A 12,137-nucleotide genomic window follows, 5' to 3' on the forward strand; every position below is an offset into this window, starting at 1 on the left:
AGCCACCGATTTGTATAGAATTGGTAGCGTTTTATGTGAAATTATACCGTTTATTGTTAACCGTTAATATGTAAATCCGAAGCCTTTTAACGAAGCATTCAAAGAAAATGGATTACCCGAATCTGCCAGATGAAGAAAACGATGTTCCCGCTCGTTTTTTTTTTGCGTCGAGAATTCTGCGCTAATCACGAAGCGAACGCCACTAATTAATTTGGCGATGCGGACGAGCCGTGTTTCGTAAGTTGCTCGCGCGCAAACTGCTTATATCTCGACCCCGCTGCGAAATTAAAAGCGATTCCAACTTGTATCCCATTTAAGGAAATTACTTTTTGAATCGGACGAAAATCCGCGATTCCTTTCACGATCCTTAACTTATATCTATCCGTTCTATTTCGTGCTTTTTTTGTACCGTAATCCCGCGGAATTTCGAGCCATCAAGTCGGAATTACTTCGATTTCTACGACAGTCGTTTTAGAAAAAGATTTACTTTGAATTCTTGGTCCAATTATAGAGATCCTTTCATCAACATTATATTTGTAATATCGTTTGAGAAAAGAAAAAATATGGAATGTTTCCTGATTTTTAAATCAATTTTGTATGTCGTTTATTTATCGTGTTAGTTAAATTAGTTAATATTAGGTAATTTTATATTGTATTAAATTTTCAAATAACAATGGTCTGCTATTCGCAGTCGTGTATTATTCGCAATTAATACACGTTATATGTACAATTATGTTTTAACAATACCGCATTCATACATATCGACTATTGTGTTAATTTCAGATATTAATTCGTCATGATTTAATCTTCCTACATATTGGTATATTTCACAAATAATACGCGAGTCATCGCTTTTAACTCGAAATTTCCAATTTCTCGTTTCCCCAAGTGCCGCGTTAGCGGTTTCGTCTAAGTATGACCGACGTCTGCGGTGTATTCCCGCGTGCGCGCTCAGAAAGAGCGGCGCGGTAACATCCGTCGACGACACGATGAGATTAATAAATAATCATTAGACGGCAATAAATAGCCCGCCACGTCCGACCGGGGAACCGGACCGGACCGCGCACGGGTGTCTCTAATTATTAATGGCGAGGCCAGAAGCGCCGCGCCGCCGCGTTTGCGGACCGCACGTGGAGAGAGATCGTCGTCGAGAAGCCGGTGCGCTTCGGGCCGGCCGACAATTTATGATTTCGACGCGGCCGGTCCGAGCCGCGATTACGCTCGGGCCTGCATTCGCCGCGCACGCATGTTCGCCAGAATACGTCTCTATGCACCGGCAGTACAGCGCCTTTGACGTTCCCTTATTGTCGCAACTGCGGCTGAAAGCTCTGCCGAGATAGCGGCCGCGTTAATTCATCTCGCCCGCTAATGGGCGCGGCAATTTTGTGCGAACGTCGAGAGCTCGACGACACGCTTTGATTGCGCGGAGCAGAGCGATCGACGAGGGGTTGTTTCTCGATATTTAATTACTGAAAGGCTTAAACTTTGTATACGCGAGTAAACGACAGTGACGTCACTTCGAGTTCGATCACGGTAATTTAAGGCAGTTTCGTTTTGATGATATATTGATCCGCTTGGACGAAATTTCTCCCTTCCGTTTGCACGATGTCAAATAATTCATACCGCAACAATTGTTTGAGATCCGAGGAGTTGGGCAGCTCGCGATGCGCCCATTCGTCTCCTTTATGTAATGCGGCTACCATTAGAGGGAACTTCATTACAATTTGATCGAATTCCGCGCGAAATTACGCTACATTACGTTCCGACAGCGTAATTGATAACAACGGCAACGGTTACACGGCTATTAGTTAGTTTCCGCCTAATTTACGGAATATCTCGAATTCAACGTTAAACACCGCCGCAGAATCTGTACCGTTCATACGTGTGTGTAGGTGCGTTTGCGGGATAACAGCAGCAGCGCAGCATATAGACATCACGATACAGATCACCGTTGTTATTATAACGGAGCAGCGAATATATATATGTATTTCGGCTCCGTTATCGGACGCCATCGTTCCGCTATTGAGAATGCGTTGTTACGTTCGCTATGTACCGCTAATATAATCGCGTGAATTATTCTGTTGTAGTTAGTAAAATACGAGACGCGTATAATACGCGTAACGCGCAAAACGAACACCATTATGGGCTTTACTGCATTCGATGCGCCCCGGGGGCCGTTATAATCGTTGAAATCGATGCTTCGTGATAAACGCAATTGAACAGAGGGCTGCCGAGCGAGCGCGCGCTGTCGAGTGAGACTTCCTATTAATGTTATTAGAGGAGACCGGGGCGAAGTCGTCACTATTTTTTCCGTGTCGATTTTTAACAACAAAACAAATAATTTTAGTAAAATGTGGTATACCGTTGTAAAGAGTGAACCCTTGGCTACAAAATTTACACGGACATTTTTGGTCTACGTCGCTTCGTTCAACTGGTATAGAGTGAAAACGACAAAAGTCCAAAAATTGAAATGTCAAAATTGCCGGGGCGGAGTCGTCACTCCAGTCTCAGACTGAATTTTAAATGAAAATTCATAATTCCGATCATGAAAAATGATAGGATACATTTTATTAATTATTTTTTAATAGAAAAATGGAAACATTAATTAAAAACACGATGGCGGAAAATAATTACAAGAAAAGCGCACACACTTATATGCTCTACACTCGCACGTTTCTCGTCAACTCTATTCTGTCATCTCTGAGCACACACAACACATATTATCCAAGTCCTCGCCGGAATCTGACTACTGCTGCTTCTTTGACTTTGATTTTTGCCCGAAGCCTCCATGATGTGGCTTGGTGACGACTTCGCCCCGGACACAAGTTTCAAGTTTGGTCGCTCATAAAATATTAGAAATCAATGAAAATAAAAAAACTTCACTGGATTCGTGTTCAGCATGCATTACTCTTTAGAATTACTTACTTTGAGATTCGGAGACACAATAATATTTAAGATATTTCAAACAAATTTTCGACGCGTAAAAAATTTTACTTTCGACCCCCGAAAACACGTTTGCCTCGATAAGAATCACAACATGGCACATAACCTCACTAAACTCTGTTGGTCACGTGAGCACTATAAGTCGCGTTTACAGTATTAATGGCGAGTTCACACAACATACAGATTTCGAGATAATTGCAATGACGACTCCGCCCCGGTGACGACTTCGCCCCGGCCTCCCCTAATGGTAAATCAGAACGTTATCTCTCGCTCTTGTACCCGAGATATTTTCAGATATTTTTCCAATCCGGGATATTTTTGGGAATAATGTCAATTGAAGCTGTCTTCGCGACACATATTTTATTCCTGCTTTTACTTTACTTGGCAAAGGAGAAAAACCACAACCGGGTTAAAACGCGCCCGGCTCCACCCTCGAAGGATTAATTATGCACTCGGTGCGTTTCTTTCCGCACGGAGCACGGGCGAGAAAAGGGAGCGAACAAAAATCACGTTTCCTACAGTAGCGCGCAAGAGGGCTTGGCTGCAAAGCAAATTTGTTTACCCTATTTACGTATGAGCTTCTTGTTTGCGTACTTCCTGTGTGCGGAATATACTCCGTGAATACGATTGTTGTCCCAGTTCTCCATTTCAAATTTATTTTATCGCACTTTGCCTCGCGAAACTTTCGCAGACTCTTTTTCGCATAACTTATTTTTAATTTATATAAGAGCGGATTTTATGTCATCGCGCTCGGCGTCGTGACGCTGAAAATCATAAACAACCGCGCGCCGCGTACATTTACATAAATTTAAAAATTTTTATGTTAACTGTAAGTCACAAATTTTCACAAAAGTCCTAATAATCTAGATTGCCGTTTTATTTTGTACTTTTTCTCGATATAAATTATATCTGATATCTTTTTAGTATGTTTTTATAATAATGTTTTTTAATTTCGACCATCTCTTAATGAAAACTTATAATAAAAAATTATGACAAATGGCAGACCTTATTTTATAAATTAAATATAAATTTTATAAATAGCAAATCCTTATCTTGGATTTTTTATGCATTGATAATCGGCGTTTTAGTTCCACTTCCAGTCTTCGACTGTTGCCAGGCTTTCCAAAAGCTCGTATCACTGTTCCGCAAACAACCAGAAGGAATTGACACACGAGAACTGTCAGTGGATGGTCACCGGCTCTTTTTCCTCTCAGCTTGATTGCCGAGATCGTTAGAACGCGTGTCTGTGGCAGTTAACAGCCGTACTTCAGGTATCATTCTCCCGGAACAGTAGTCGTCGGTTAAATACAGGCTGCATGTACTACGATTGTTGGTCTCTCTCTGTACTACCGCGTAACAACAACCGAGAGTTTATGGCTTTTGTACTGACGATACTGCATCTACGTCACGTCGAATGCCTCTTGACTTTACACGAAATCCACTTCGAAAGAACGAATTAATGCTCACGAGGAAAAGTGCAGAAATAATTTTGCATTTGAGCAAAAATATTTAAAATTCTAAGAGCGTAAAAGACTTCAAAAAAGATTTTTTAATTTTGATTTTATCTTCGTAAGCTTACATTGTCTTTAATTTCTCCGCATGATTTATTGCGGATCTTTCTTTTTATATTTTTTCGATAATACATCGAAAGTTCTACGTATTTCTTCGCGTTCCGCATATAACCCGTTCGATCTTCGATACAAGTAAAATAATGTTAACGTCACCGAAGCGCAATGATACGTAATGTATCTTTTTAGAACGACCGAAGGATTTCTTTCGTGCATGACGCACTCTCGTCATTGCCTCATTTCGTTCGGCAAGAATTTGCTCGCTGGTTCGCTCAATAAGCATAAAAATTAGCGGCCTCGTAACTCTTAAAGAGCTGTGGCGCGTGATCCATTAACTCTCCGGTTACCTTGTACCTACATTCAGCTTGACGCGGTTCTCCTTGAGCCTCACCTTGTGTTCGTGTAACACATTTCATATACTGGACCATCCCATAATGGTCAAACATAAATATAATTCTGAAAGATGTTTTTATAATTTGAAGTTAAGTTAGTTCTTTATACGTTAAAATTATTTTATATTTAATATTAATTATCTAATTAGTACATTCTTAAAAGAATTCCTACCGGCGTAAAATTTACTTAAAATTAATCAAGGAACGAGATTTCATTACATATTTATGGTTGTGAAACACTTTATTCAAGTTCACAAAAATACTCTTTGATATTGAAAAAATTTTCAATATCAAATATTTGCTAGTTGAAATTTTTCGCAAAAATGCAACGCAGTTTTTTTTTCTCGCAAACTTGATCATCAAAATTTCATGCATCGTCGACGAAACGCTTCATGGAGACATGATTGTAAACACTTAACCGCGCGGCGAAATCGTAAAAAACAAAGCGGAAAAATTTGGTCGTGTTGCCGCGATACGGTAGAGAAAAAAAAACGCGTTACACCGTTTAATTGATCAGACGAATTGCGTAACAACGATTCGCACGAGCGCGAGATATCATCGCATCCAGTTGTTACCGACCAATAAAACTGATCGCTGCGATTTAGTCGTGTTTAACGTGGCGATCTCCAACAACCCTATCAATAGCCCTTCGTGCAATTCGGTTTTGTTATACAAATCATAGTGTATCATAGTTATCTAATAATACATCTATCGGTGCATACTCTTGCTCCATATATTCGTTGATGTTATGATACTCACGATAGTTCGACCACTACCAATTGTCCAAAGTGACGGTCCTAATGAAAATTAATGCGGTTCGACAGTATATTGACAGTCGGCTATGCGTTAATCTACTACGACCGTGAGTTTATTTCGAGCAACGAACGTAACAACCGTATCAGATGTAATCAGATAAATGTAATAAAAGTAGGAAGGTAATTAAATATAGGAGGTAGGTACCATGATTGATCTCAAAATTTATTATGCAGAATAGAAGAAAATCGAACAAAGATACAACTGTTAAAATGGAGATTTTTTAAATAACGATCATATAACATAAAAGAGAAGAGCATTTTTGTTACTAAAAAAATAAAAATATATTCTTCAAATAAGCTTAAAAAAACATGCAAAGTTTATAGTATTATTCGCTTTTTCGTTTTCCCACAAAAAATTTCTGAAAAATACCTTTTTTTACGAGCTTTCAAATCAGAACACTCCCTTAACGAAACACGTCGTCAGGAAGAAATTGTGCGGAATTACACGCATTTGACATATTTCGACATAATCAGTCGCGCGTAGCTGCGCGACGCGGAATTAATCTTGGGTCACTTGGGTGGACGAGCAGCCGACGAGTAACGAGTCCGACGTTAATCCGCGCTTATCCTCGCGTCCGAAGTTTCGACCCGCGGTACGTATTCAATTTATTATCCGGCGTGAAATGATCGGGGCGAGAGAATCGCGCTCGTCGTTTTACGGATGTTCCGAGTGTAATTCAGAACCTAGCAAGCGGTGCGGCGCGGCGTCCGTAGCCGTGGCGGATTTAATCGGGAAACCCCCATTGGAAACGTTTCTGTAATTGATCTCCGGTCTCGCTCTTGAAGTAAATAGCCGCGCGCAGCGTAACGCGGTTACTTTGATCTGTTTTCAAAGCTTCCCTTTACCCGAACGAAACGAGCTATCTCGGAACCGCCGCGCTACTGCTATACTGCTGCTGCGCTGCTGCTGCTGCTAGAAATTATATCAAGCTAACGACCACTGCTCGTTGCAGCCAAGCATATCCCTGCCATCCTTTTGAAAGATGAATTTTGTTTGCTAAAACTTCGCGTCGAGACGATGGCGACGACGATGTCGTCGACGATGATGCGACGACAACAACAACGACAACGACAACGACGACGACGACGACGACGACGACGACGAGGATGGTTGGAGGAAGTATTAATTAAAAGTTAAAAAGATCCTCTTGCGCGTCTCGCTCGTTATTCCGTTTTGTTACTGAGAGATATTAATGCAATGCCACGTGCATTTGCCGTAAATTTCTTTCCCAGGGTATTTCGTTGAAGTCATGGTTGGTAGTTTACATCTCAAATCACTTTCGCAGTTCATAATTCAGATTATCATTTCTCATATCTCGAGTATCTCCGAGGAATATTGTGTATAATATCTCTGGCTACGTTTCAACATTACCGCGCTACTTTATTTTATAATGTAATCCGAAAATAAAAATGAATTAAGATGAACCGGCTGGAATAAATAAATTAAAATAAGTATGTACATGTATATCTCTCTTGCGCGTAGTTCATGAAATAAAGATGAGACTAGCCCGGCGATAAGCGGACGGAAATTATCTCCGCGTTGGGTATCCACCGTTCCGTAGAAAGCCGCACAATTTACGCCATAATGCCGATCCTAAGCGCCGCACACGCACACACACGTTAGCACGCGCGCGCGCGCGTGAGCGAGGTGGGGAAATTATTCCCCGGGAATTGAGGCTCTTCATCCGCGGTAATAAGATATTAAAGCGGGGACGTAGATCGCCGTCGGAACGACGTCCTTAACGTAATGCCCGGCGCATAACCCAGAGATGGGGCGGTCGAAACGTAGATGCGGTCAGATGTCCGAGATTAGAACAATGAGATATGCCCAGCCTGCTAAACTCGGCCGAGTTTATCTGATAGTCCGGCCAGTCGTTTTTTCACGTTAAAATCCGCCGGGGATAGATCTGCCCAATTCTTTACATCCGTTTTGCAGCGGGCGATAAAATTCGGCGCCCCGTACTCGCGCTAAAATAGCACAATGCTGCCCGTTATAATCTCAACTTGTTGATGCCAAAATTTAGCGTGTAAAACATTTTTTCTTCTTTTTTTACGGCATGTGAACAAATTTTAGATCTTCCTCTTCGCGTAACTAGGTATACGAAGAAGCGAGCGCTGTACAATTCTCGTCGACACGTGTTTGCGCCACGGTTCGCCGCGCGGTTCCGCGCTCCCGAACGCTGCGTCAGTCACATGTGCGGGCTCGCGTTTACCAAACGCAACGCCCCGGCCTTTTGCGCCCGAAAGAGGCGACTTTACCTTACAAAACGCCGGGCCGACGCGGGCCATAAATCGCACCCGCGAGACGACAAAGCGAGCGGCGGTCGTGCGCTGCCACGTGAATTATTGGATACGCCGCTTGCGAACGGCAGCGGGATACCCGCACGCCTCCTCCTATTGCTGTTGTTGGAAAAATCGACGTAGTCCAGATCCTGCCCTCTTCCTTTTTTCCACTCTCTATTTTCCCCTGATGGGGGGCGGGAAAGGTAGGAGGGTGAGCGAGGGAATGGCTCTTCCTATTCCCGGCACATCGGGGATGCTGTCCTCTCTCTTTTTATTTTATTTCTTTTTTTTTTGCGCACGACGCCAAGAGCACAACATGATAGGCAGTATCGATTATCTATAGGCCGCGACCTGGCGTCGTGCCATTAATGTCTGGGGAAAATCGCTCGTCGATTCGCCAGGAAGAAGGAAGTTGAAACTTGGCTTTTGAAGCTCCGTTTCTTATGCAAATATTCGCCGTAGCACAGTCGATACATCGATTCTTCCCTCTTGCAAGAGGGACTGCCGGGAGCCCGGCGCTCTTCCTATTGTCGACCGGAATAAATGGTGATCTTCTTAGCCTCGTCCAATCGTAGCTCGTCAAGCTTTTTTATGTCGCGGATGCCGGAAAAACGTCGAATCTTTCTTATCATTTCACTTTAGATTTTATCCCTGAAAGTTTTCTATTTGGCTCGTAGACGCATAACAAGATAACAAGCCCCGCGTCTTCTTTCTTCTTGCTTTTGCGAAATTTTCGTTTTATGAATATAGTCACGTTATAGCGTCAAAATGAACGCAAATGGTACAGTAACGATGATACATGTATTGATTTTCTATAAATAACATATTAATCATTATAATGTGCATTGAAAAGCAAGAAGCGCGCGCTTATATTTTTATTAACGTACTATTTCATAATTTTTAATATATTTTATATTTTATTTGTTCGTAACTTTTTATTGTCCTATTTCATATTCAAGTTGCTCATGCTTAGAAAGTTTTATCAAATGTGCTTTTATCTCTCTCTCTCTCTCTCTCTCTTTCTTTTAAATGTACTTATCTCTGTTAACATATAATAAGGTAATTTGATATTACTATACATACACTCCTATCCGCGATCCCTCTTTTCTATCTCTCAGACAGTCTTTCTATGCCAAACTACATTTCCGCGATTTTCATCGCGAACGTTTTTGCTCGCCGGCGTATGCATTTCGTGGCTGAAGAGAGAAACGTACTGTGTCGTATGTTGGGCCGTTATCTCAGCAGCCAACCCCGGGGGCTCAAAGGCAACCTCCCCGTCGTACTTTGTTCCAGCCCGGGATTTTATCTACCGCCGCTTAAATTCCGTAGGAAATCGCCGTCGCGCAAACGATCTCGAATCAGCAATCGCGGTGAAACTTCGTGATCTAATAACTGCTACTCGTCCCTGATAAGAAGAAAGATTACCTTTGATCTGACGGGATCCCGAAGTGAATGTCTTTTGGAGATCTTGTCACGAATTCGTCTCCGAATTTAAGTAAAATTAACCGAACCGAAAATCAGGTTAGAAGACACGCTATTTTTCGGGATTATTGCGTACAGAGTGTTTTAAAAAATTCGCGACCTTAATCTTAATTGCATTATTAAAGGCTCGCCGAGTCGATCAGGAGTTAAATAAGACATCGCGAAATTAATTCGCATATTTCCTCTTTATTCGTAATTAACAACGCATTTGATTTCTGTTGCAGGTAAGAAGCCATTGAGAAACTTCTCGACTTGGAGAATGGATCTTTTTGCGACAGCACTCAGGGCAGGAACACTCGTGAGACATATAATGTTGTTACGTTATTACTACTTATTCCTACTAATTTCATTATGCATTACGTTAACTAAGCAACATACGTTCTACGCTGTAATTAATGCGCAAAGTGGGGAAGAAAATTCCACGTAGAAACTCGTTAAATACTGATTATCTCTGATTGCGGCCACTACTACATTGGCGCTTGTAGTAAGTACGTCAACACTTTTGTTATACACTTTATCATAAATAAGAGCTTCTCATCCCGCGTCGTTGCAGGTAGAAAAAAAAGAAGAATTTTTCCAACGATCCTACCGGTCTTCGATTACGATCTCGTTTCGCCCGTCTCATTTTATTATTTCGGCAGTTTTCACTTAATGCACAAGAATAGTATCAAAGTCCATAGTATCGCGCACAAGTGTCTGCGGGTTGTAATGTGTTTCTCGCTCGATTAGAATCGCTCTTTTGCTCGAACAAGGAAATTGCCCGTAATTTCCGCGTTCCGTACGTCCCGTAGACACGGACTTGCATCGACCTAATCCGTTAGGATTAACGTCAACCCGAAACCTCACACACACACACATTTAACGTACCTCTGTTATATTATTATACACCACTGTTGTATTATTAAGTGTTCGGGAAAAGAAATCTGACGCTAGCTTGATAGAAAAATAATTTATCGCGATTATTATTATTATTTAAAAAAAGGATGGAGTTCCGAAAACAAGTTTTATCGAAATCAGAGGTGGACCGTTTTCGAAACTTTATCCTAAAAAAATTTCCTAATTAATCATATATTAATGTGCGATCTGAAAATTCTGTTAGACTTACAATCTATTAAGAACGGAATACATTATAGTGCTACGAAATATTTCGAAGCGGTATGTATCGAAACAAAGTTTATTCATATAGTCTTTTATACGAAACACTACTGCATCTCTCGATACAAAGCATGATACAAAATATTCACCTATGAAGTCAGATCAGTGATATCAGTCAACCGATTGTTGCCATCGCGTCTTTGACATACACGCGTAAGTTTCCTTTGATCTGCTCGTAAGGACAAGTCTCTCGACCAGATCTCTCATCGTGTCCCGCTGCTGAGATCATTAGCAATTTAATGGAGCGAGACAGGCCCAGATTTATTCTAAAAACCTGCCGGTTGCCAATCACCGTCGTCATCGTCGTCATCGTCATCGTCATCATCGTCGTCGTCAGTATATAAAGAGGAGCGGAGCAAGTTACAATTAAGATCAAGATTATCGATATACATTTTGTTATTTATCGCTTTCGTTTTTGCATATTATTTGTCGTTAATACGATGAAAATTGTGTGTATCGTAATTCTGAATTCACAGCATGAGAGCAGCATTAATATTCTCTGAACGTCAATAATTCGCACGATAGATATGGTAATGGTAAAATCAACTTAGTATTCAACAGAGATACGCATCAATAGCACGAAATCATCGAATGACGTGTATATTACAGGGCACAGAATTATCAAACGACACAGAGGTTTCTCTTTTTTTTTTATTGCTTTTCTATTATCATCTTTTTTCAGCAAAGGCGTTTTACGTCCTCCTCATTGCAAAACCTCTGTGCAAAAGCTGAATCGAATATATCTTGCGGTTTCACTCTAATTGACTTGATAATTGCACGCTTTGTTGAAGCACGAACTGTAGTCCGTTCTTTAATCTCGACGTCTCGAACGAGAGACGTCTTTGATACTTTTATCTCGATATCCCGGCTGGCTATTCACCGCCGAGAAACGCTAATGATCGCCGATGCGGAGCTTAACGAGATAATGTGTTATCATCGGCGATCAACTGGACTGACATTAATTCGAGGTTTGCTTCTTTACACCGACACCTCTCGACGGGGCCTGATCGCGAGTTAAAGCGCTTAATTATGTTACACCTATTCGTGGGGGCTCTCCGCGAGCGCATTGGGTTAATGAAACAAGACTTGCGAGAGCACGTTGGCAGATCGACGAGTTACTTACTACGATCCTCTGAGAGGCAACCTGTAATTGCGTATTCTTTTACATCGTCAATCTGTTAGTAATTATATTACAATGACGGTGTCGATAATCAAACTACAATTCACAAAAGGCACGAATTCAAGAGGCGAGAAAAAAAGAGAATCCAGTCTGAATTACTCCGAAGAATCTGTCATTTATTAACGCGGTAGAAGCGGAACATCTCACTCGACAAATATCTTTGTTTGTTCTCGCTCGTTTTATATTCGAGCCGCCACAAAATTATATAATAAAAAATTTCGTTTACGATGCAATCGGTATCGAGACACGATTCTTCTTTTACGAATGACGGAGCAACACATGGATTATATTCTGTGTTAATAGAACCGTCTGCTGGTTA

General features: G+C 41.4%; 1 protein-coding gene across 3 annotated transcripts in view; it reads left to right on the forward strand.

Annotated features, from left to right (window-relative positions):
* Twin (CCR4-NOT transcription complex subunit 6-like twin) overlaps nt 1–12,137 on the forward strand; it is a 152,176-nt gene that overhangs the window by 82,354 nt on the left and 57,685 nt on the right. For 2 of the 3 annotated variants that reach the window (XM_071708169.1, XM_071708168.1), the window contains exon 2: nt 9,708–9,967. The exons of the other annotated variant lie outside the window; for it this stretch is intronic. The gene's annotated coding sequence lies outside the window, so the exon portion shown is untranslated. The remainder of the gene's footprint in view (nt 1–9,707; nt 9,968–12,137) is intronic. 3 annotated transcript variants of the gene reach the window in all.

Source organism: Temnothorax nylanderi, unplaced genomic scaffold (assembly GCF_030848795.1).
Source record: "Temnothorax nylanderi isolate EJ_2023f unplaced genomic scaffold, tnyl_v1.0 TNYL_tig0065_pilon, whole genome shotgun sequence".
NCBI lineage: Eukaryota > Metazoa > Arthropoda > Insecta > Hymenoptera > Formicidae > Temnothorax > Temnothorax nylanderi.